At 45.0% G+C, this 21,673-nt stretch overlaps 1 long non-coding RNA gene and 1 pseudogene across 2 annotated transcripts in view; one reads left to right on the top strand and one right to left on the bottom strand.

The window, feature by feature from the left end:
* The window catches only part of LOC136529280 (uncharacterized), a 33,093-nt gene extending 11,420 nt beyond the window's left edge, over positions 1–21,673 (bottom strand). Inside the window, exons 1-3 of one of the 2 annotated variants that reach the window (XR_010777246.1) lie at positions 20,972–21,673; positions 19,946–20,064; positions 4,437–4,638 (exon numbers count right to left, since the gene is read on the bottom strand). This is a non-coding gene — a long non-coding RNA (uncharacterized lncRNA). The remainder of the gene's footprint in view (positions 1–4,436; positions 4,639–19,945; positions 20,065–20,971) is intronic. The other variant, XR_010777247.1, reaches the window with a different exon arrangement.
* On the top strand, positions 79–1,508 carry LOC136528585 (probable GPI-anchored adhesin-like protein PGA55; annotated as a pseudogene).

Genomic DNA, 21,673 nt, shown 5'->3' with positions numbered 1-21,673 from the left:
AAGAGGACGACCGCAGCCGCCGCCGAGACGAAGATGTCTGGCCACCGCCGAGTCATGTGCGACGAACTCGGTTCGAAGATGATGGACTTGGCTCCTGCCGAGCTCTCCGCCCCTGATCGGCGTCTGGTGCTGAGGCAGAGGCTCTGCGAGGAGATGGAGGTCTTCCGTGGCATCCTCAGGAAGGCCGAGCTCGTGGTCCGCAAGAATGTCGACAAGGGTTGTGCGGCACCTCGCCGCGGCAAGGACGTGCGTTTCTTGGCAGCAGAAGCCCGATCAGAAACCATGGAGGCCAACGGGATTCCTTGTGACAAGAAAAGGAAGATGATGCCACCCGTGGACGTGGAGATCATCAAGCCCCGGATGATGGAGATCGATCGGACTCCATGTGCCACAAGAAGGAAGGCGATGCCACTCGTGGAGAACATCGAGCACCCCCGGATATCGAAGGCCGATCAGGCTCCATGTGCCAAGAAAAGGAGGAGGATGCCACCCGTGGAGATCATCGAGCCCCTGATCTCGAAGGACGAGATCCTCAGCTTGGTTAACCGACTGTCGTCGCTCTCGTCGAACATGCCGGCGCGCATCGTCGAGTTCCTGAACAAGGAGTGCACCGGTCATGCAGACAAAAAGTCCGGCGAGAACGAGATAGAGATCGACTTGGGATCCATGAGGCGCTCCGCCATGTTCGAGGTGCTGAAGTTGCTGGACGAGTTTGTTGAAGAAGAGAAGCGTCAGCAGTAGGAGTCTATGAACGTGTCCAGATCTATTAGTCGCTCATGGCCACGTGAACTAGAGGATGGTGAGTCGATCGAGGAGGCGCCGCGTGAACTAGAGCTAGAGGATGGCGAGTTGATCGTTGAGGAAGATTGCGGTGCCATCACGGATACATGTGGCGGCGATGCCTCTCCCAGTCTCCCGTAGCGGGAGGTAAGGGCCTTTGTTCATCACCACGGATACTCGAAGAAGGAGAGATAAAAGAGGATCATCATATGCCGATATGCGGCGACGCCGGCCCTATTGCAATCGAGAAGTCTACTGAAATCGCAAAAAGCCCAAGCAGCAATAGCAGCTCTAGCAGTTCGTCTGGATCCTCCAGCAGCAGCGGCGGTTCATCTGAATCTTCTTGCAGCGATTCATCAGATTCCAACAGCAAAAACTCTAGCCCTGACGACGAGTGTGTGACAAGCAATCTGGCTCCTGCCGTTCTTCCCATTCCCAATAACGGTACCTCTCCCATAGCAATGCCAGCCAAGGGCCTTTGCTCACCGCCATGAATACTCGAAGACAGAGAGATGATAGAGGAGGAGGTCGACATCTGCAGCGACGGCGGCCCTACTGCAACCGAGAAGTTTGCTGAGACCACAAAAAGCCCAAGCAACATCAGTTCTAACAGTTCTTCTGGATCCTCTAGCAGCAGCCGCGGTTCAGCTGGATCTTCTTGCAGCGATTCATCAGATTCCGATAGCAGTGACTCTAGCTCCGATGACGAGTGTGTGACAATTTATTAGGTTCAAATCCTCCATGATGTATTGGTGTTATTTATGTAATCCGGCTGACTTTGTGTCACACAGAATGATGTACTCGTGATGTTGTAATTTGTATGCTGTTGAGCCCTACCAAAGCTTGCATTGATCAGTCTAGTGAACCTGATGTATATGTAAAGAATATTGCTAGCTCTGTTTACAGTTTAAGCATAAAAATATTTATATATTCCGGGAAAAAAACTGTCCACAGCATTGCAATACAAAATTTTCCCAACGTCACTGAATAAATCAGTTCATAAGTTGTTGTAAAGTCAAACTTTTTTTATTCATGGCACCAATTAATATCATTAGATACACCAAAATATATATATATATTATAATACCATTATTTGGTATCATAAATATTTATATTTTTTTCTTAAAAAATGGTTAAATATAAAAAAGTTTGAGTTAAAATAATCCTAGAAATTGAATTATTTAGAGAGGAAAGGAGAAAGGAGTATATGTTCCTAGATCCAGATGCACCCTCCTATAATGCGACTGTATTTGGAGCAAAGTCAATTTTGTAGACAAATGCAGTCTGAAGATATACGATCTACTCGTACACACTTGGTCCAAGTCGGGCTCACTGGAATACTGGATGCAGCAGGTCAGCCATCATCCCATTTATCCAATAGTTCAAAAAAACGTTGTGGCCTAGTCAATTTTACCCAAACCCCTGGGCAAACTCCATCGTCTCTGAGCAATTTTGTTGGATGGTTGCTTCCTCTTCAACTTCGGGCCTCTCTCATTTCAACTCTTAAGTGTTGTTCTCAATGTATTCTTCTGAAATATTTTTTCTTGTCAATTCAATCTTGCAACCAAATTATGTTGCCTATTCTTGTGGAGTTATCTCTCTCTATGTCCTCATTCTAGAACAGTATTAACTTTAGGCCCTGTTTGATACCCCAGCGATTGTAATAATCAGATTATATAGTCAGGTTTCGATCCAAACAAGGCTGATTATATGATGAATTATTATAATCAAACCCCTTGATTATCATAATCCCATAATCAAGATGAGACCAGGTTATAGATGATTATTGGTGCTGAAAGTCCAACTTGCCCCCAACCAATTGTCCAACTTGCCAAACTATAAAGGATAAGATAGGGATAGAGATTTCTCGATTGAACCAACCATAATCAATCACCATAATCTAGGTGCCTGAAGACTCTGACTATTATAATCCATAATCCTGATTATAATAATCTCATGCAAAATCTAGATTATAATAATCTAGTTGTGATCTCAACAAGCCCTTAACTATATACTATTGTTTTATTTTGTCATTTTATTGTAACTTAATTTGTGCTTGCATCTAGCTTGCATAAGGAAAGTCACCCTCCTCCAAACCCAGGGAACAGATGTTATTTATTAGGGCTACAAAGTCCGTTATACTTCACATTTGAGTGGTGTTTTAAAAAATTCCCCATTCAAAGTACTATTTTCACATCTCAATATGCTGTTTAGAAAAAAGAAGTGTTATGGCTACTCATTTCCACCTTCCTTTGGTTTGTTATTTACTCTCTCTAGTAAGGCCAGCCTGAATGGAAGTTTGACCTCACAGTTTCCAAGACTGCTATGACAACTTTTCAGATGAATGAAACAGCCTCTCTTAATGCATAAGTTTGTTTCACTGTTTCATAGGTTAATTGTAGCATTTAATTCTTGAATAGTATCATGATCATATATGATATATGCAATGTAAACTATGTAGTCATTTTATTCTTGCATTCAGATAAAAATACTGCTTGAACGAGAGCCGAAAGCGTCTACAACTCAAAAAGATAGCAGAAGAAAGAAGGTAAATCTGCTTCTTTACTCAGTTTTATTTATTTTGTCTTTTTAACGGAGAGGAAGTTAATCATGGCTTCTAGTAGGCTAGTACGGACGATGGCAGATGATGGCCACAATCTCATGTCTTCTAGTACAGACGATGGCAGGAGGACGGGCACCATCGTGCGGCCAGCCACACCGGATCGGGAAAATCAACGAAGATGGCACGGAGAGGCCTTAGGTGTTTCACCCAGTTTCCGACGTCTTGGAAACGGTGTGGACTATTTTCACCGTGACGAAACGACTACCCTCTCTCTCTCTAGATTTTTTTTCATGTCATTGTCTTACTGAGGTGGCATCTCATTTAACGTGCATAAAACTCCTATAAAATAGCCATTGAGACGGGTCTACCTCTTTGAATCCCACGATAAAACTTTAGCCTCGTATTTTTAGACATTTTTTTTTGTCATGGGGGAGCCAAACATAGAGGGCTAAAAGTGAGCAAATGACTAAAAATTGGGCTAAAATCTTTTGCTTCCAAAGAGACCATAAACTGGGCTAAACTTCATCGGAATGAGCGCTGGACACCCTATACCCCTTGCCGCTCATATGCATGGCCGTGTATAGATAATTAAATGAGGATAACTCAGTTATTGTAGATTAGAGGACTAAAGTTTAGCCCATAGATCCAAACAGACCAGCAGGGTTAAACTTTAGGGGCTAAACTTTAGTCCTTGGACTAGTGATCCAAACACGCTAAACTTTAGTCCTTGACTAGTGATCCAAACACGTACCCCTAAACTTTAGTCCTGCTGGGCTGTTTGGATTCATGGGCTAAACTTTAGTCCTCTAATCTACAATGACTGATTTACCCTCATTTAATTATCCATGCACGGCCATACATGCGAGTGGCAAGGGATAGGGGCGTCCAGCGCCCGCCCCGAGGGAGTTTAACCTAGTTTAAGGTCTCTTTGGGAACAAAAAATTTTAGTCCAGTTTTTAGCCATTTGCTCACTTTTAGCCCTCTGTTTAGATCCCTATGGTAAAAAAAGTTAAAAGTGCAGGACTAAAGTTTTGCTATGAGATCCAAACACAACCTTGGAGCATGGAAAAATATTCAATTCTTCTGAGCTTACCTTACCTACTTTTAGGTATGCATCTGCTATTCTCATGGACCACCTTGAGAAACCAATTTGGATTCCCCAAAACAAAGAGAAACCAATTTGGATTTTCTACCATTTTGTTTGCGGCAGCTCTTTTTTTCGCGCAAGGTCAGAACAGCAGTCGCTTCTACATCGCCGCCACCGCCGCCGCCCTGCACGCTTGATCCTCCTTTTTCTGGAAAAAAAATCAGGGTAATTTGCATTGGCAAAGATGAATGAGAGATCAGGGACGTATCTACACTCATAAGATTTTTTGTTTGTTTACCTATAGCAGAGGTCCCTAGTGCCGTAGGTGGTGACGAAGGACGGGTCTGTTAGTTGATCTCCACCAATGGTCTATTGTGTCCTTGGATCTACGCCCTGATCGGGGGCGCCCAACCCTAATATGGTTGGTGGGCCCCTGTCGCACATCGCCATAAATAGGAGGTGGGGGCCGGGTGCCGAGCACGAGGTTCGCCTGAGCCGCCTAGCACCCCACCTACAGTCCTAAACCTTAATCGATCACAGAGGGGGTGCTGCCAGCGACGGGAAGCGCCGCCACCTCCTCTGCATCACATCGAAGGGCTGCTACGACGCTGGGCTGCCCTGCGACCTCTACACCGACCCCTGGACAACGCCGCTATTAGATCGCCGCCTTTCGACTCAGCACCGCCATCGGGTTATCGCCAAGCATTGCAATGGTGAGCCTGTCTTCATCCAAGGCGGCCGATGGTTTGCACCCTTTCACCTCTCTCTCTCATTCTATCTCTAATCCAGTACTAGTAGATGTTTCTAGGACTCATGGTTTATTCAAAATGCAAGTAGACATGCTAGATTTATGCCTAGAGATCCTGCATTAGGTTTAACAAAGGTATCAGATGCCTAACTAGGTGTAGATCTAGCATATCGGATAAGAAAACCGAGTAGCAACTAGAAGGAGGTGATATATTTGTTTTCAGATCTAAACAGAGGGTCACTGAACCCTAACCCTAATCGGGTGACGCACAGAGAAGAGAAAAGAGTCTCGGCACGCGAAGCCGAGCCCTAACCCGTGAATCATACTCGGGGAAGAAGCAAAGTGAGTGAAACCCTAACCCTAATCAAACCCTAATCCCCAAATCGGCCAAATTCGAGAAGCAAAATCTAGGCGAAGAAGAAGAAAGGGAAAGGGGGAAGAGGCCTACCTCGCCGTGCACCGCGCTGCCGCCTCACCGGCGCGCAAGAAGGCTAAGCAAGGCAGGTCTTGTGCGAGCTCCGACCAAGGGCGCCGTCGTTAGTCCAGTCAACGGCGGCGCGCTCACCCGCGTGGGGGAGCACGCGTGCCGACGAAGGGGCCGGCAACAACGCCATGCTCTCTCCCTTCGCTCGGTTGCTCGCTGCTGCTATGCTGAGGAGAGAAAGGAGCGAGGCAAAGAGAGAGAAAGGGTAGAAGAGAATGGGCTAGGGTTTCACCGGGGTCACCGCGGCATCGGCTTTATATCCCCGATCCAAGCACGTAGCCATCGGATGCAATCTGACGGTCACGATTCACTAGACCGAGTTTTGGCCTAGGCGGGCGCGCGCGGCGGGCGGCTTTGTTGGCCCAGACCCAGGTTGTGGTCTGGGAAGCACAGCGCGCGTGCGAACAATGCAGGCCGCGCCGGATTTCGCTATTTTAGCTGGTTTGGGCCACATGAACAGTAATCTATGAGTTCATGTTTTATTTTTTAGAAGCAATTTTGATGATATTTGTCTCTATTTAAATTTGAACCAACGGGATAATTTTTCAGAGAATAGTTAAGAAAAGTTCAATGCTTCTGAAAAATAGATAATGATTTTTTTATGTTTCCGCTGCAATATTAAAGTTAATAATCTTCTAATTAATTTCGAACCAACAGGAGAATTTAATTTGAAGAGTAGTCAAATTTTAATTAGTAAATTATAATATTGTTATTTTTCTGACCAACGTTGATAATAGCAATATTATAATGTTTAATCATAAGTTTTTTATGCATTAATTCTATTTCTGCCCAACGGTGATGTAGAATTAGTGTATAAGAATATTGTATGTTTTAATTTTGACCAATATTAAATTAAAGCATGCAATTATAATGTCATAATTTTCTCACTATCTCTGACGATGTTTTTTAGGACTCAACCCAATGGCATTCATCTCGCACATACCACCACTAGAAGGGGGCAATTATAGAGTATGACAAGAGAAGTATGAGCTCACACTTGCGCTGTCCGAGAATGACTTAGCGCTCACCTCCCCATGTCCTACTGGGCCAGTGGACCCGGTGAGGGAAGAAAATGAATCTGATGCTGATTTCACTGCTCGACAATGAGATTATGTAGAAGTGCGCATGAAGTATGATCTTGAGCGTAAGAAATGGGACATATCAAACCGCAAGTGCTTGATGGTGGCTAAGTCCACAATCTCAGATGTTATAAGGAGGTCTATCCCAGACTGTGATACCGCCACGGAGTACCTAAAGAAGGTGGAGAGTCGGTTCACTGGCTCTTCAAAGGCTTATGCTAGTACATTGATCAAGAAATTGTTCAATAAAAAATATACTGGTGGTGGTATCAGAGAGCACATTTTGAAGATGAGCAACACGGCTTCAAAGCTGAAGCCAATGAATTTGGGGCTCAAGGATGATGTGGGGGTATGGCCCCCAAGACATGGGCTACACCATCGGAGGTGGCCCGGCCCACAAGATCAAGGCGTGCATGACGCTGCTCGGCATGCACCGCAAGACATTGTATAGTATCAAATAGGATACTTTACTTGTAACCCTGTCTCTCCAGACTATATAAGGAGAGGCAGGGGTCCCCTAGCGGATAGGATACATACATCTACTTGGTCGTCCAGATCAATACAATACACCAAATACATAAGACGTAGGGTATTACGTCGATCAGATGGCCCAAACTGCCTAAATCGCTGTCTCTGCGTCTTGTGTCACCATCCGGTTCTTGATTACGCACACCCCCACCGACAAATCTACCATCGCGGGATACCCCTCGGTGGACTGCCGATGATATTCTGTCGATAGTTGGCGTGCTAGGTAGGGGTGTGCACTTGATCCATGGCGAGCCAGATGGACCTCAAATCAACAACGCGTTCTCGTCGTAAATCTCGTGGAGATCCATTCCGGTCCACGATGACGATTCATCGCTGCTACACCAGCCCCTGCGACAGCAGATCCGATCTCAAAACCACCTCCGAGGTCGTCTTCACCAACAACTCACCACCCGCTAGGTGCTCGCCGTCAACGCCGACCAGACAACGACATACGCCGCCGACCAACGCTCCGTCTAAAGCTAAGTCACATTTTAATATTCTTCTAAATATTCTCCAATCTCCGTATATCGTCATAATGTTTCTCCAAACTGTTTTCTCCATGTTTGCTCTCCAAACGATTTTCCGAACCCCCGAACAATCCTATTGATGCTCGGACGCCTCTAGAGACGGCCCTGTCTCCAGCTCCTCCCTACACGTGCTACGGGCTCCGCGCTCTGTGTTATGGGTGGTCGGTAGCGGCTCCTTGGTCACGCCTGTTCCTCCTACACGTGCATGGACTCCGCGCTCGACGTTATGGACTATGGGCTAGCTAGGGCTGGAGACTCAGCTACACACTAACTGTTCGAGCAGTTTATATTAAACATAAATATATTTTCATGCCAACTGATCGCCGAGCTACATACGCCATGCATCCTGTTAGTTTCTGCACATCTTTGACACTTCTAGGTGGGCCCATTTCTGTTATAGCTTGAATTTGCTTGGTGCTGGCTTCGATCCCGCGCTGACTGACCAAAAATCCGAGTAGTTGTCCTAAGGGAACTCCAAATACACATTTATTTGGGTTCAATTTCCATCTCCATTTCTTCAAGTTTTCGAAGGTTTGCTTTAAATCTTCAATTAGAGTGTCTGGGTTCTTTGTTTTCACCACCACATTGTCCACGTATGCCTCCACATTTTCACCGATTTGATTCCCAAGGCAAGTCTAGATAGCTCTTTGGTACGTGGCGCCAGCATTCTTTAGTCCAAACGACATGGTCTTGTAGCAGTAGGCACCAAACGGGGTGATGAAAGATGTCTTGCTCTGGTCTTCTTCTTTTAGTGCGATCTGGTGATATCCTGAATAGCAATCGAGAAAAGATAATAGCGCAGATCCTGCTGTCGAGTCAACTATCTGGTCAATGCGTGGTAGCCCGAACGGATCTTTTGGGCAATGTTTGTTGAGATCTGTGTAATCGACGCACATACGCCACTCGTCCATGTTTTTCTTCTGCACAAGGACCGGGTTTGCTAGCCAATCTGGATGAAGGATCTCCTTGATGAATCCGGCTGCCATCAGTTTTGTTATTTCCTTTTTAATTGCTGCCTTCTTGTCGGGTGAGAATCGTCGTAGCCGTTGCTTTACAGGCTTGGAGCTTTCGTTAACATCAATTCTGTGCTCAGCCAACTCCCTTGGGACTCCTGGCATGTCGGCCGGCTTCCAAGCGAAGATATCTTTGTTGTCCCAAAGAAAGTTGGTGAGCGCGAGTTCCTATTTTGCCGAGAGGTGAGCACTGATGGTTGCTGTCTTGGAGGTATCGCCTGTGCCTAAGTCGATTTGCTTGACGTCGGCTTTTTTTGGTGGTGCGGTGATGCTAGGCTTTTTAGCCGGTATTTCTAATTCTTCTTAGCTTGTCTCTGCAGCGATTGCAGCTATTTCTTTTCTTCCATTGTCGGCTTGCGCTTTAGCTGCAATTTGGATTGCCTAAACGTCGCAGTCAAAAGCGCGCTTCAAATTGCTTCGAAGAGAAAGGATACCGTTGGGTCCTGGCATCTTAAGCAGTAAGTACGGATAATGTGGTATTGCCATGAATTTGGCCAGTGCTGGACGTCCGAGGATTGCATGATATGACGAATCGAAGTCAGCGACTTCAAATTTGATAAACTCTGTTCGGTAGTTTGAAGGAGTTCCAAAGGTAACAGGTAAAGTAATTTGTCCGAGTGGCATGGCTGCTTTGCCGGGTACTATTCCGTAAAAAGGTGTGCTTGTTGGCGTAATCATCCCGGCGAGTTGTAGTCCCATTTTCCTTAGAGTTTCTGAAAAGATGATGTTGAGTCCAGCTCCTCCATCGATTAGTACTTTGGTGACGGTCATACCAGCAATAGTCAGATCTAGAACCAGTGGATAATGGCCTACGTTTCCCACGCTAGTCCATTGGTCTTCTCTGGTAAATTGGATAGGATACTGTGACCAATTGAGGTATCTTGGTGTAGCCGGTTCTGCTGTCATAATGGTCCGCAGTGCTAGTTTTTCTTGATGTTTGCTTCTGCAATCCGGAGCCCCTGAGAAAATCACTGCTACCGTTCCCCTGGGTTTTTGGAATCCTTTATCCTCGTGGTTGTCTTCTTCTCTTTTCTGATTGTCCTCTTTGGTGTTTTCCTTACTATCTTTTCTTGTGTATCGATCATTGAAAGTGTAGCAATTTCCGATGGTGTGCCTCCCACTAGGGTGCAATGGGCAACGTATGTTTTCAATGTCATCATATCTTCTGGGTTTGGGAAACTTCTTTGATTTGTCGGCCATTGCCACAGTATTGTCTGGTCTACGTTTTCTTTCTTGATGTCTGCTATTTTGGTGATTTTGCTTGTCTGAGTTGTCCTGGTTGCTTCTGTCCGGGAACCTCTCTCGTGTTTTTTCTTCTGCAGTAATCATCTTTTCTACTGTACGTCTGAATTCTTCATTGTTTCTCGGATTTTCTTTGCAGAAGTCTTGAAATTGCCACCTAGCCATGATTCCGTGAGAGAAAGCTTCAATTACTTCTCGTTCGGTTATGTCATGCACTTGAGCTCGTAGTTCGCCGAATCGTCGATAGTAATTTCTAAGACTTTCACCTCCCTTTTGCTTGAGTCCTTTTAGTTCTGCATGAGTGATTGGGTGTGTAATGATTCCTGCGAAATTCTCACAAAAAGCTCTTTGCAAATCCTCCCAATCTCTGATAGATCCTGGGTTCAGTTTGTCGAACCATTGGAGGGGCATGGCCTCCAGTGCCATGGGAAAGAAAAGGGTTTTGATATCGTCGTCTCCTCTGGCTAGTTCAATTGATTATGAATATATTCTGAGCCATTGCCTTGGTTCAGTTTTGCCATCATACTTGGAGTGGTTAGATGGTTTGAATTTGTAAGGTAATCGTACCAATGCAAGCCTGTTCGCGAAACAGGGGAACCTGTCGTGTGCCTTGGTTTCTTTGAATTCAGATTCGGCACCTTCTTCTGGCCAACTATTGTTCTAATGGGAACAATCTTGCGAGGTTGTCTAGGTAGGTACCCTGCTCCTAGTCTTCCTTAGTTGTTCAAATCGGTGGCCTTGATTATGTTCCTTCCTACTTCCTCCGTCGTGGCTTCCACCCAGCCCAAGTCTTTCGAAAGCGGATTTCCTTTGATTTTGATCTTCTTGCCGGTGGGTTGTTGATCTGGCGGGTAGTCTTGATCGAGCTTTCTCTTCATGCGTTCTCGGGATCGTCGATCGGAGCAAGTCCTGGAGCTGTTCATACTTCTCACCAGGATGTGAAGTTGCTCCGAGTTCTTCTAAGGCTTCTCGAATCTTATCGTAAGGCGTATTGGCCGTGCGTCTTCCTTCAACTTCTCGTTGCGATTTTCTTTTGTCGTACTCAGCCAATTCTGACTCGTATCTAATCCAAGCTTCCCTGCGCTGCCTAGCACGGTGTTGGCGCCCTTGCTTCAACTTGTTTTTTCTTTCTCTAGCTTGTTTCTGACTATCGGTTTCTCCATCGTAGCCCTGGGCAAAGGGTGATATGTTGGATTCTGATTCATCTGATGATCTGACATCAGGTGCTTCCGGGGGATTTAATGGTGACCGCGGACGTCGAACCATGAGCACTTCTCATGCGTGAGTCGTTCTGTTATTGGCGTTAGTTTTCATGCTGACGGAGTCGCTGATAACTTTAGTAGATGCCTCGGTGTCGTAGATCGAGTCTCCTTCTTGGTAAGGTAGAATAGCTGTTGTTGTTGTGCCAACTAGTTGGGTTCCGCTACCCTCAGGAACAGAACCCGGCCAGTGGATGATACAGTCCTGCGATGTTATCGTTAGCACGAGACCCTCCTGAGCTCCTATCAGTGGTATCCCGAATCTAGGATTGAAAGATCTTTCGAACTGTCCCTGATAGGATTTTGCCATGTTGTCGAGCCCAAATGGAAAAGAACTCGACTTCTTGAGAGAACTCTGGGGGTAATCTGAGTTGTTTTGGGTTGTGCTCTGGAATCTTGCCAAAAAGAACTCGGTTTCTTGAAAGCACTCGGATAAAACTTCGCCTTGGAGCTTGAATTCGAATCGGATACGAGTGGTCGTGAAATCTGATTTGAATCGGATACTATGAGCTGCGCGAATCTTCTGGTGAGCTGATCCGTTGCAGTTGTTGAAATAGGAACTTCTTTAAGATGATCTGGATCTTCGAGGAGATGGCTTTGAAGCTTGCCGTTGTTGTCTGCCTCGCAGATCCATGAGCCGAAGATGAAAGTTGATCTCGTCGGGAAGACTATGTTGTCGAGGTCCATCGAGCTCTCGGATGCAAAGTCGCCGAAATCCCCTACCTGGCGCGCCAGCTGTCGATGTTTCACCACCGATAGCCTGCCACGGGGGTACCCGGGGCAGTATGTTCGGGCTTCGGTGTATGCTGAACTTGGTGGTTAACGCAAGAGACAGTCGATTTATCCTGGTTCAGGCCCTCGATCGTAGATCGAGTAATAACCTTACGTCCAGTCGGCCGTAAGCCTTTGCGTTGGATTGATTATCATCTATCTCTTCTTGACAGGAGCCCTGCCCTCCTTTATATAGTCAGGAAGCCAGAGTCCTAGTCGGTTTACAATGAGATTTCCTGGTAGGATTACTTAATAGTTCTACTACTAAGATTTACATGGGAAGAATCCTAGTCGAACTAGATCTTCTCTCTCCCTTGCGGGGTATCCTGTGGGTCCTGTATCGACAGTAGTGTAGAACCAAAGAGAGCATGGTAAACACCACGAATATACTTAGGCTGCCATGATCCAAATTGATTAGTGGTCCTTTGAAGCTCATTGGAAACCCCGTACGCCAAACATACTAGAATTTTACCAAAACTCCAAAACGTCAAGGAAAAAGGACCGGAAGGAGTATGTACTAAAAAACATTTGTCTACACCCACAACGAAAATAGCAACTTATTGAAAAAGGAAAATTATTGTTGTACATATGAAAAAATGAAAAAAAGAAAAATGTCATACAACTGGTAAAGGAACAAACAATTGACAACTAGAAGCTTATTTGAATAGAATATTACATAAATCTAGAATGCTAAATTTTATAAACAAAATATGAACTAGAGCAAAAGATTCCTCTTGGCTTTAAGTTTAGATATATGTGTGGTCATCGTCTTCGTGTGAGCCATTGTTAGGCTCATTCAGAAATGGACGCTGACCTTTGTTTGAGTCTTCACCTTCGTCTTCGGTGTCAGTAGACGAATCTTACGACACTTCAGGGGTCGGTTCATCATCATCACTATTGTCATAATAAAGGTCATCGTCGATCTTGTGGGTTTGTTGTTGAACTTGTCAACAACCGAAGGATCAATATTTTGCTCGCTTAGAGCAACAAGAGGCTTAGTACTTTCCTCCATGTGAGAAGGATTCGGCTGCTCTTTAGGTGGCGCACTAACTAAATAGTTGTTAGTCGGCAAAATGTACCCTAAATTACTTGAGGTTGTATCCCCAATTTCTCGTAATGCTGTACGGTTTTGACAATACTCCAGGTACCCCTTGCAAGAGAGACCAGGGGCTTGGGCATGGAGGAATTGTGGGTGAAACAAACAAAGATACGAATGAAAGGTGAATTACAAATGAGAATAGAAAACTATGGATGTAGTGTGACTTGTACACTTGGGATGAGTTACAAACAAGACCAAGTTTCCAAATGGTTGTGAACAAGACCAAGTTACAAAGTGCTTAAAATATCCAAGGATAATGAATTGCAGTGAGCCACGAGTGGTTGCGAACAAGACCAAGTTACGGAGTGCTTAAAATAGCCAAGGAGAATCAATGGCTGCGAGCGAAGAGTTGTTGCGAACAAGACCCAAGTTACGGAGTGCTTAAAATACAAGAAGAATGAATGGTTGCAACCGACAAGTGGTTGCGAACAAGACCAAGTTATGGAGTGCTTAAAATAACCAAGGAGAATGAATGGGTGCGAGCCACGAGTGGTTGCGAACAAGACAAAGACAAGTTACGATGTCCTTAAAATAGCCAAGGAGAATGAATGGTTGCATGTATACGTATGCAATGAGCCACAAGTGCTACGGACAAGATCAGTTGCAGTGTGCTTAAAATAGGCATGAAAAAGAGTGAATGGCTTCATGTACGCAGTTAGCCACAAGTGGCTGCGTAGGATGCGATGGTGAACCTTGTATTTGTTTAAATAAGTTAGAGAAGTATATATATTCATTGGTGAAGCGTATTGATATATTAAAACTAGAAAAGAGGAGCAACATGGCAGGTAGAAGTGAGGGTGACAAAGGAAAAAAAGAAGAAACTTATAGTGACGAGGAGGATGAATATGGCACAAAGCATTGGTGTGCAAGCAAGCTCATGGAAGAAGCAATGAAAATCATCCAAGAAGGAAGTAAGTCCAAAAAAATATATGAAATGTCTAGGTCAACTAGAAAAGATCACATTCTTGGATGGGTGTAAAGACAAGGAGGATGAAAACACGGATGGAAAGTTGAATTGTTTAATTGAATTATATATTATTGGATGCTTCGATTCAAATTGTTTAATACAAATTTGATGAGAAAGGGGTTAAATTTGGCGCACCTATATTAAATTTGTATCATACTTACAGGATTTGATATGAGAAATGGAGATGAAGAAATTACAATTGGAGATGAAAATCATAAAATAAATAAATGGAGTAAATTATAAAATGGTCCTGGCATTTGGATTTAACATAGGCTAGGACATACATACCAGCAATCCGCAACCAAGTGGGTAGTTTGAGCCCAGGTGGCATCGCTGGAGGTGGGAAAATCTTCTTGCGGTAAAGAAATGGGATGGTAGACTTGCGTTGCAGGATTGTGGAGGCATAGTGGAAGGTTGATTCCTATTGCCTCGGGCGGTCTGAACAATCAAAAAATAATCTACGAGTTTGGGTGGGACTTTCGCTTAATTCCATCTAAGATTTGATTTTAATCATACCGAAACAAGCCCTTAGAAGCAACACTAGATGACAAGTTGATGTGAGCAGGTCTGCATTCAAATGAAATCCTTCGTGCATTCGGAATAGGTATGCATTCAAATGACACCAACATACTGAAAGTACAGTTGGATATATACATGGTAAATTTAAGACAACAGTGTAATGTGAGATACATGTTGAAAAAATGACGAATTATATCATATGCTGGTAAGAAGGATGAAACTCTCCAAGACGGAATTGAGAAGAAAACATAGTGCGGAGATTGAATGATGACAAAAATAGTTGTGAAAAAGTATGTTTTAGGCTGGATAAAAAGTTGAATGGGTGCATTAGTTTGACCGGGAACAACACAAGTGGCTGTGAACCATGCCAATTTTTAACCTCCTTGATGCGGCTTTCCCGCAGGCTTTTATGTTGAGTGGTTCAAGCATAAGTATAAGAAAGAGAATGTTGTTTATTAATGCATACTCACCATAACACATTACTTTAGATTCGATCATTAGTACCTTCTGGTCGCACATTAGTACTGGAGACAACGCGATATTGAGGGAAGGAGACATCTAGCAAGGAAAAAATTGAGGAGAAAAGACAAAATGGAGTGGGCATCGACAAGGGAAAGGCTAGAAAGGTTATAGCTTGCGTGAATTCATTTTGTTTTGTTTTGATTGGGAGTTTTGTGATGAGTATACTAACAAAGTTTTGAATCACAAAGGAGGTTTACAAGTGGAACGAAGATGTAAAGAACGGGCATGGAATAGATGTTTATGAGGGGCTATGCCTGGTTGACGGAGAGTTACCACCGAATGGATCAACGGAGGCTGAGATGACCACACTGAGTGTTGATCCACATGGCTTTAGTTAGTTAAAGGGCATATACATACACAAAGTATATAAGGTTAGAGGCATTACCACTTTGTGGTCAATAAAATAATGTAGGGTGTGGAAGATAACCAAGAGGAAGAGGTTACAAGTAAGATAAGGAAGAATAGATAAAAATGTAATAAAACAATGAATTTGATCAATAAGGCATCAATGTATTGAAGTTGAAGGATGTTCATGGTGATTTGTAATAAGGAACAACAATTAACAAAGGGAGTGGAAGCGTAGAAATTTTTGTCATTGTGAGGGTGAAAAAAGTTGAATTGTTGTCGAGATAAAGATGAGCAAGATTTTTTGTTCAGCACACATGACATAGTGTTATGTCATGGGCCAAATAAAAGTTATAAGGATCCATGGATGGACATGAGACTATATTTATGGTTTGATAAACAAAATGTTATGATTAACGACAAATTTAGTCATACGGTTTTGTAGGATTGATAATTAAATATTGTTATTTTATTAACCACAAAGTGTTAACTCTTCTAACATTATATACTTTGTGTATATGCCCTTTAACTAACTAAAGCACTTTGTGTATATACCCTTTAACTAACTAAAGCCATGTAGATCGACACTCATTGTGGTTATCTCAGCCTTCGTTGATCCATTCCACGCTAGTACCCGGTGGTAACTCTCCATCAACCAGGCATAGCACCTCATAAACATCTATTCCATGTCAGTTCCTTACATTTTCGTTTGACTTGTAAACCTCCTTTGTGATTCGTATACTCATCACAAAACTCCCAATCAAAACAAAACAAAATGAATTCACGCGAGCTATAACCTTTCCAACCTTTCCCTTATCGATGCCCACTCCATTTTGCCTTGTTTCCTCAATTTTTTCCTTACTAGATGCCTTCCTTCTTCCCTCCATATCACGTTGTCTCCGGTACTAATGTGTGACCATGAAGTACTAATAATCGAATTAGAAGTAATGTGTTATGGTGAGTATGCATTGATAAACATCTCTCTCTTTCTTATACTTATGCATGAATGGCTCGGCATAAAAGCCTGCGAGAAAGCTACATCAAGGAGGTTCTAAAATGGGCATGGTTTGTTCGCAGTCAAACTACATGCACCCATTCAATTTTATCTTGGCATAGTAACCAATTGACCCAACCATTTTTGTCACCTTGCAATCTCCGCATTATGTTTTCTTTTTAGTTCCGTCTTGGAGAGTTCCATCCTTCTTACCATCCTATGATATAGTCGGTCATTCTTTTAGCAACATGTATCTCACATTACATTGTTGTCTTAAATTTACCATGTATATATCCAACTGTACTTTCAGTGCGTTCATGTGTTAAATAATTCCCCATTTCCTTCTTAGAACGCCATTTGCATGAGTTCTAACATAAATCCACTAGGCGCCTTAGAATCTCAGCCGCAACACCGTACTGCTGGTTCATCTCAGGTTCTCATAATGTTGGTGTCATTTGAATGCAGACCTATTCCGAATGCGCGAATTATCTGAAGGTATGACAACATAGTAAAATTCATTTGAATGTAGTCCTGCTCACATTAACTTGTCATCCAATGTTGCTTCTAAGGGCTTGTTTTGATATGATTAAAATCAGATTCTAGATGGAATTAAGCAAAAATCCAACCCAAACTCGTAGATTATTTTTTGATTGTTTAGACCGCCTATGACAAGAGGAATCGGCTTTTCCACTATGCCTCCACAATCTTGCAACGCAAGTCCATCATCCCATTTCTTTACCGCAAGTAGATTTTTCCCACCTCCAGTGATACCACCTAGGCTCGAATTACCCACATGGGCTGTGAATTGTTGGCACGTACGTCTTAAATCCAAATGTCAGGACCATTTTATAATTGCTCCATTTTTTTATTTTATGATTTTCTTTGAATTAGTTATTAACGTCTTATATTCAGTTCATAAATAAGATATCTTAGCCTCAAAGGCATACCTGTTATTTTATACTCAGGACACAAAGAACTTATGAAAAATAATCAGGACTGGCAAATGCCTAGATTATATAGACCGCAGATTTTTTATAATGCAGTTTATTACAAGAACTTCAGATTACAATAGATTATCAAACAAGCGCTTCCAAACACGGCCTAACTCCATCTGCATCTTTATTGGAAACTCACAATTTGCAGGTTCGTGGTCTTGGTTTTTCATCTCCAATTGTAATTTCTTCATCTCCATTTCTCATTTCAAACCACGCAAGTATCATACAAATTTAATATAGGTGCACCAAATTTAGCCCCTTTCTCATCAAATTTGTATTAAACGATTCGAATCGCACCATCCAATAATATATGATTCAAGTAAACAACTCACCTTTCCTTCCGTGTTTGCATCCTACTTGTCTTTACACCCATCCAAGGAAGTGACCTATTGTAGTTGATCCAGGCATTTCCTATACTTTTTTTTAGATTTACTTCCTTCTCAAATGATTTTCATTGCTTATCCCATGAGCTTGCTTGCACGTCAATGTCTTGTGGCATATTCACCCTCCTCGTCACTATAAGTTTCTTCTTTTGTTCCTTTGTCCCCCTCACTTCTACCTGCCATGTTGCTCCTCTTTTCTAGTTTTGATATATCAATACGCTTCACCTACGAATATATATACTTCTCTAACTTATTTAAACAAATACTAGGTTCACCATTGCGTCCTTCGCAGCCACTTGTGGCTAACTGCGTACATGAAGTCATTCGCTCTTTTTCATGCCTATTTTAAGTACACTGCAACTGATCTTGTTCGTAGCCACTTGTGGCTCAATGCATATATGCACCCATTCATTCTCCTTGGCTATTTTAAGGGCACCATAATTTAGTCTTGGTCTTGTTCTCAACCACTCGTGGCTCGCACCCATTCATTCTCCTTGATTATTTTAAGCACTTCGTAACTTGGTCTTGTTCGCAACCACTCGTCGCTTGCAACCATTCACTCTCCTTGGCTATTTTAAGCACTCCATAACTTGTCTTGTTCACAATCACTTGTGGCTCACTGCCATTCATTATCCTTGGCTATTTTAAGCACTCTGTAACTTAGTATTGTTCACAACCATTCCGTAATTTGGTCTTGTTCGTAACTCATCCTTACATAGTCTCCTGTTCTCATTTGTAACTCACCCTTCATCCGTATCTTTGTTTGCTTCATCCACAATTCCACTGTGCCCAAGCCCACTGGTCTATCCTGCGAGGGGTACCTAGAGTATTGTCGAAACCGTGTAGCATTAGGAGAAGTTGGGGATACAACCTCAAGCAATTCAAGGTACATTTGGCCGACTGATAACCATTTAATTAGCGCACCAGCTAAAGAGCAGTCGAATCCTTCTCACACGGAGAAAAATATTAAGCCTCATGTTGCTCCAAGCGAGGAAAATATTGATCCTCCAGGCGTTGACAAGTTCAACAACGAACCGAGAAGGATCGATGATGATCTTTGTTACGACAGTAGAGATGATGAAGAACCGACCCCTGAAGTGTCAGAAGATTCGTCTACTGACACCGAAGACAAAGGTGAAGGCTTAAACAAAGTTCAAGGTCCATTTCTGAATGAGCCTAACAATGGCTCACACGAAGACGACGACCACACATATATCTAAACCCAAAGCCAAGAGGAAGCTTTTGTTCTAGTTCATATGTTGTTTATAAAATTTATCATTCTTGATTTATGTAATACTGTAGTCAAATAAGCTTCTAGTTGTCAATTGTTTGTTTCTTTACTAGTTGTATGTCATTTTTCTTCTATTTCATTATTTGATATGTGCAACAATGTTTTTTTCCAATAAGTTCCTATTTTCATTGTGGTTGTATACAAATGTTTTTTAGTACATACTCCTTCGGTCCTTTTTCTTTGGCGTTTTGGAGTTTTGGTAAAAGTTTAGTATGTTTGGCGTCTTGGCATTTTGGAGTTTTTAGTACATACTCCCTAGCGAGACACCCGGACTACCACACTTAATAACTTAGACCCCCCCCCCCCCCCCCCCCCCTTTGTGCCTACCCGGGAAGCTGTCACACTACTAGCAGAAGAAGATCTTACTAAGCCAGAGCCATGTGGCTTGAGGTTGCACGGTATATCCTGGGTGGTCGCTCCACGAACCGGTCTTTAGGGATGGCGGACATAAGTACCCCAAGAAGAAGGGCTCAAGTACTCATTCCTCCTAAACATGATCCATACTGCTAAAAAGCCAACTTTTATCATCAGTTGCATAAGCCATTAGTCAGGATTACAGATCTTAAATTAGTGTGTCATTTGTGGGTTGGAGCAGCTAAGCATGACTACAACTACCCATGTGTAAGCCTAGGTACAAAGAATAATCAGCAAGTCTAGGTAATCATTAGGGTTTACAAAATGAAGACACATGCATACAATGTAAAGTGAATTAAAGCGAGTAGATAAAGAACATGGTCAAGGGGACTTGCCTTTCCTCCAGACTATATTGCTCAAAAGTATTCAATCTTCAGCTTTCAGTCTTCCGCTTTAGGTCTTCAGCTACTGGTCTATAGCTTCTGGTCTTTAGCGTTCACGAACCACTCTTCCTCTACTCGTACCAACCAAGCAAAACAAACAAACAAACACGAATAAGAACAACGCGTCACTCACAACAAAAGCATGAAAAGAGCGTACTAAAAGGCACGACTCATTGCTACGATCGCGAGAGCGAGAGCACAAGGATTGAAACCAGAGCTGTCGTCGAAAGAAGAAACGACTACCGAGTCTGACATAGAGCGCATCTGACGTGAATCTAACGCAACGGGACGACTCGAAATGGAGCTAAACCGATTTAAAGAGGGGATTTAACGGTCAGTGGCAATTTCGTAATTAACATCGTATTCTACCTCCATCCATCTCCTCCCCATGGCCATGGTTGCACCGTTCACGCAGACGAAGGGGGCCTCGGCGTGGGAGAGGGCAGCTGGCCAGGGGCTCCCCGGCCGGCCAGACGGCGGCGCTACCCCACGGGGCTCGCCCGTGGCGGCCAGCGGCGCGGCGGCCTGCTGCAGGCCGCAAAAGGGGCGGCGGCCACGGCGGTTGGCGGCCTCTGCGCGAGGCAGCGCGCGAAGGGGCGCGGGTCGGGCGGTCGGCGGCCGTGGGGTGGCCGGCCTCGGCCTGACGGGCAGCGCGCACGGGGGTGCTGCTGGCAGGCCAGAGGCTGGGCTCGGCCGGCTTGGCGGCGGCGGCAGCCAGCTCCTCTGCTCGCGGTGGTGGAACGCAAGGCGCGGCGGAGCATCGCCGGAAGACGGCGGCGCAGGCCCTAGGGGGCTCTGCCAGGCATGCGGGTGGCACAGAGGCGCGGAGTTCGACACGGCGAACTCCACTGGGTGGATCTCGCCGACGAACGGCGGCCGGAGACGGCGAACGATGCGGCTGGGCGGCTCGGGTAAAGGCGGCGGCTTCGGCGAGCTACCGCGCACAGAAGAGAGGGAGAGGGAGGACGAGAGCGATACCGGCGGCTTCCTCACCTCGGCGCGGAGCTCGTGGGCCGGTTCTTATCGACGGGGATGCGGCCACTGCGGAGATCGGTGGCGGCGGGATCTCTGCGGACGGCAGCTGCGTGCGGGAGCTAGGGAGCGCTAGGGCTAGGGGCGGCTAGGGTTTCTGAGGCGGCGCAGCGCACTGGGGAGCCTCGATATGTAGGCACGGCCAACCTCGGGGCGCGCGCGGGCCTAGGAGATACGAGCGGTGGCGGCGGAGGCGTCGTCCGCTTCGTGCGGGAGGTTGGGGACGACGTCCACTGTCGCTGACGCGTGGGGGCCACCTGCCAGCGGCTGCGCGACCGAGGCAGCGCGGGGTGGCTGTGTCTGACGAGCGGGGCCCGCCGGGCAGCAGCACAGAGGCGGGGTGCGGGCTGTGGGGCGGCTGCCGCTGCTTTTGCTGGCCGAGGCCCAGTATCGGGGGCGCGCACGCGAGGGAGCTGAGACAGGCGGGGGCGGGGTGGGCCGAGGCTGCGCACTGCTGCTGGCCTTGGCGCAACAGGGAGAGCACGCGGGCGCAGAGGAAAGGCCGTGGGAGACGGACCGTTTTGCTGGGCTTCAAAGAGAGGCAGGAGCTGGGCCGGCGGGCGGACTGCGGAGCAGGCCGGTAGCGCGTGTAGTTAGCATGCCAAGAGCACGGACGGGCCAAAAATAAAGAAAGAAGGGAGAAAAGGA

Source organism: Miscanthus floridulus, chromosome 19 (genome assembly GCF_019320115.1).
Source record: "Miscanthus floridulus cultivar M001 chromosome 19, ASM1932011v1, whole genome shotgun sequence".
NCBI classification, from domain to species: Eukaryota; Viridiplantae; Streptophyta; class Magnoliopsida; order Poales; family Poaceae; genus Miscanthus; species Miscanthus floridulus.
The sequence above is the reverse complement of the archived record's forward strand: the minus strand, read 5'-3'. Positions and strand labels throughout refer to the sequence as shown.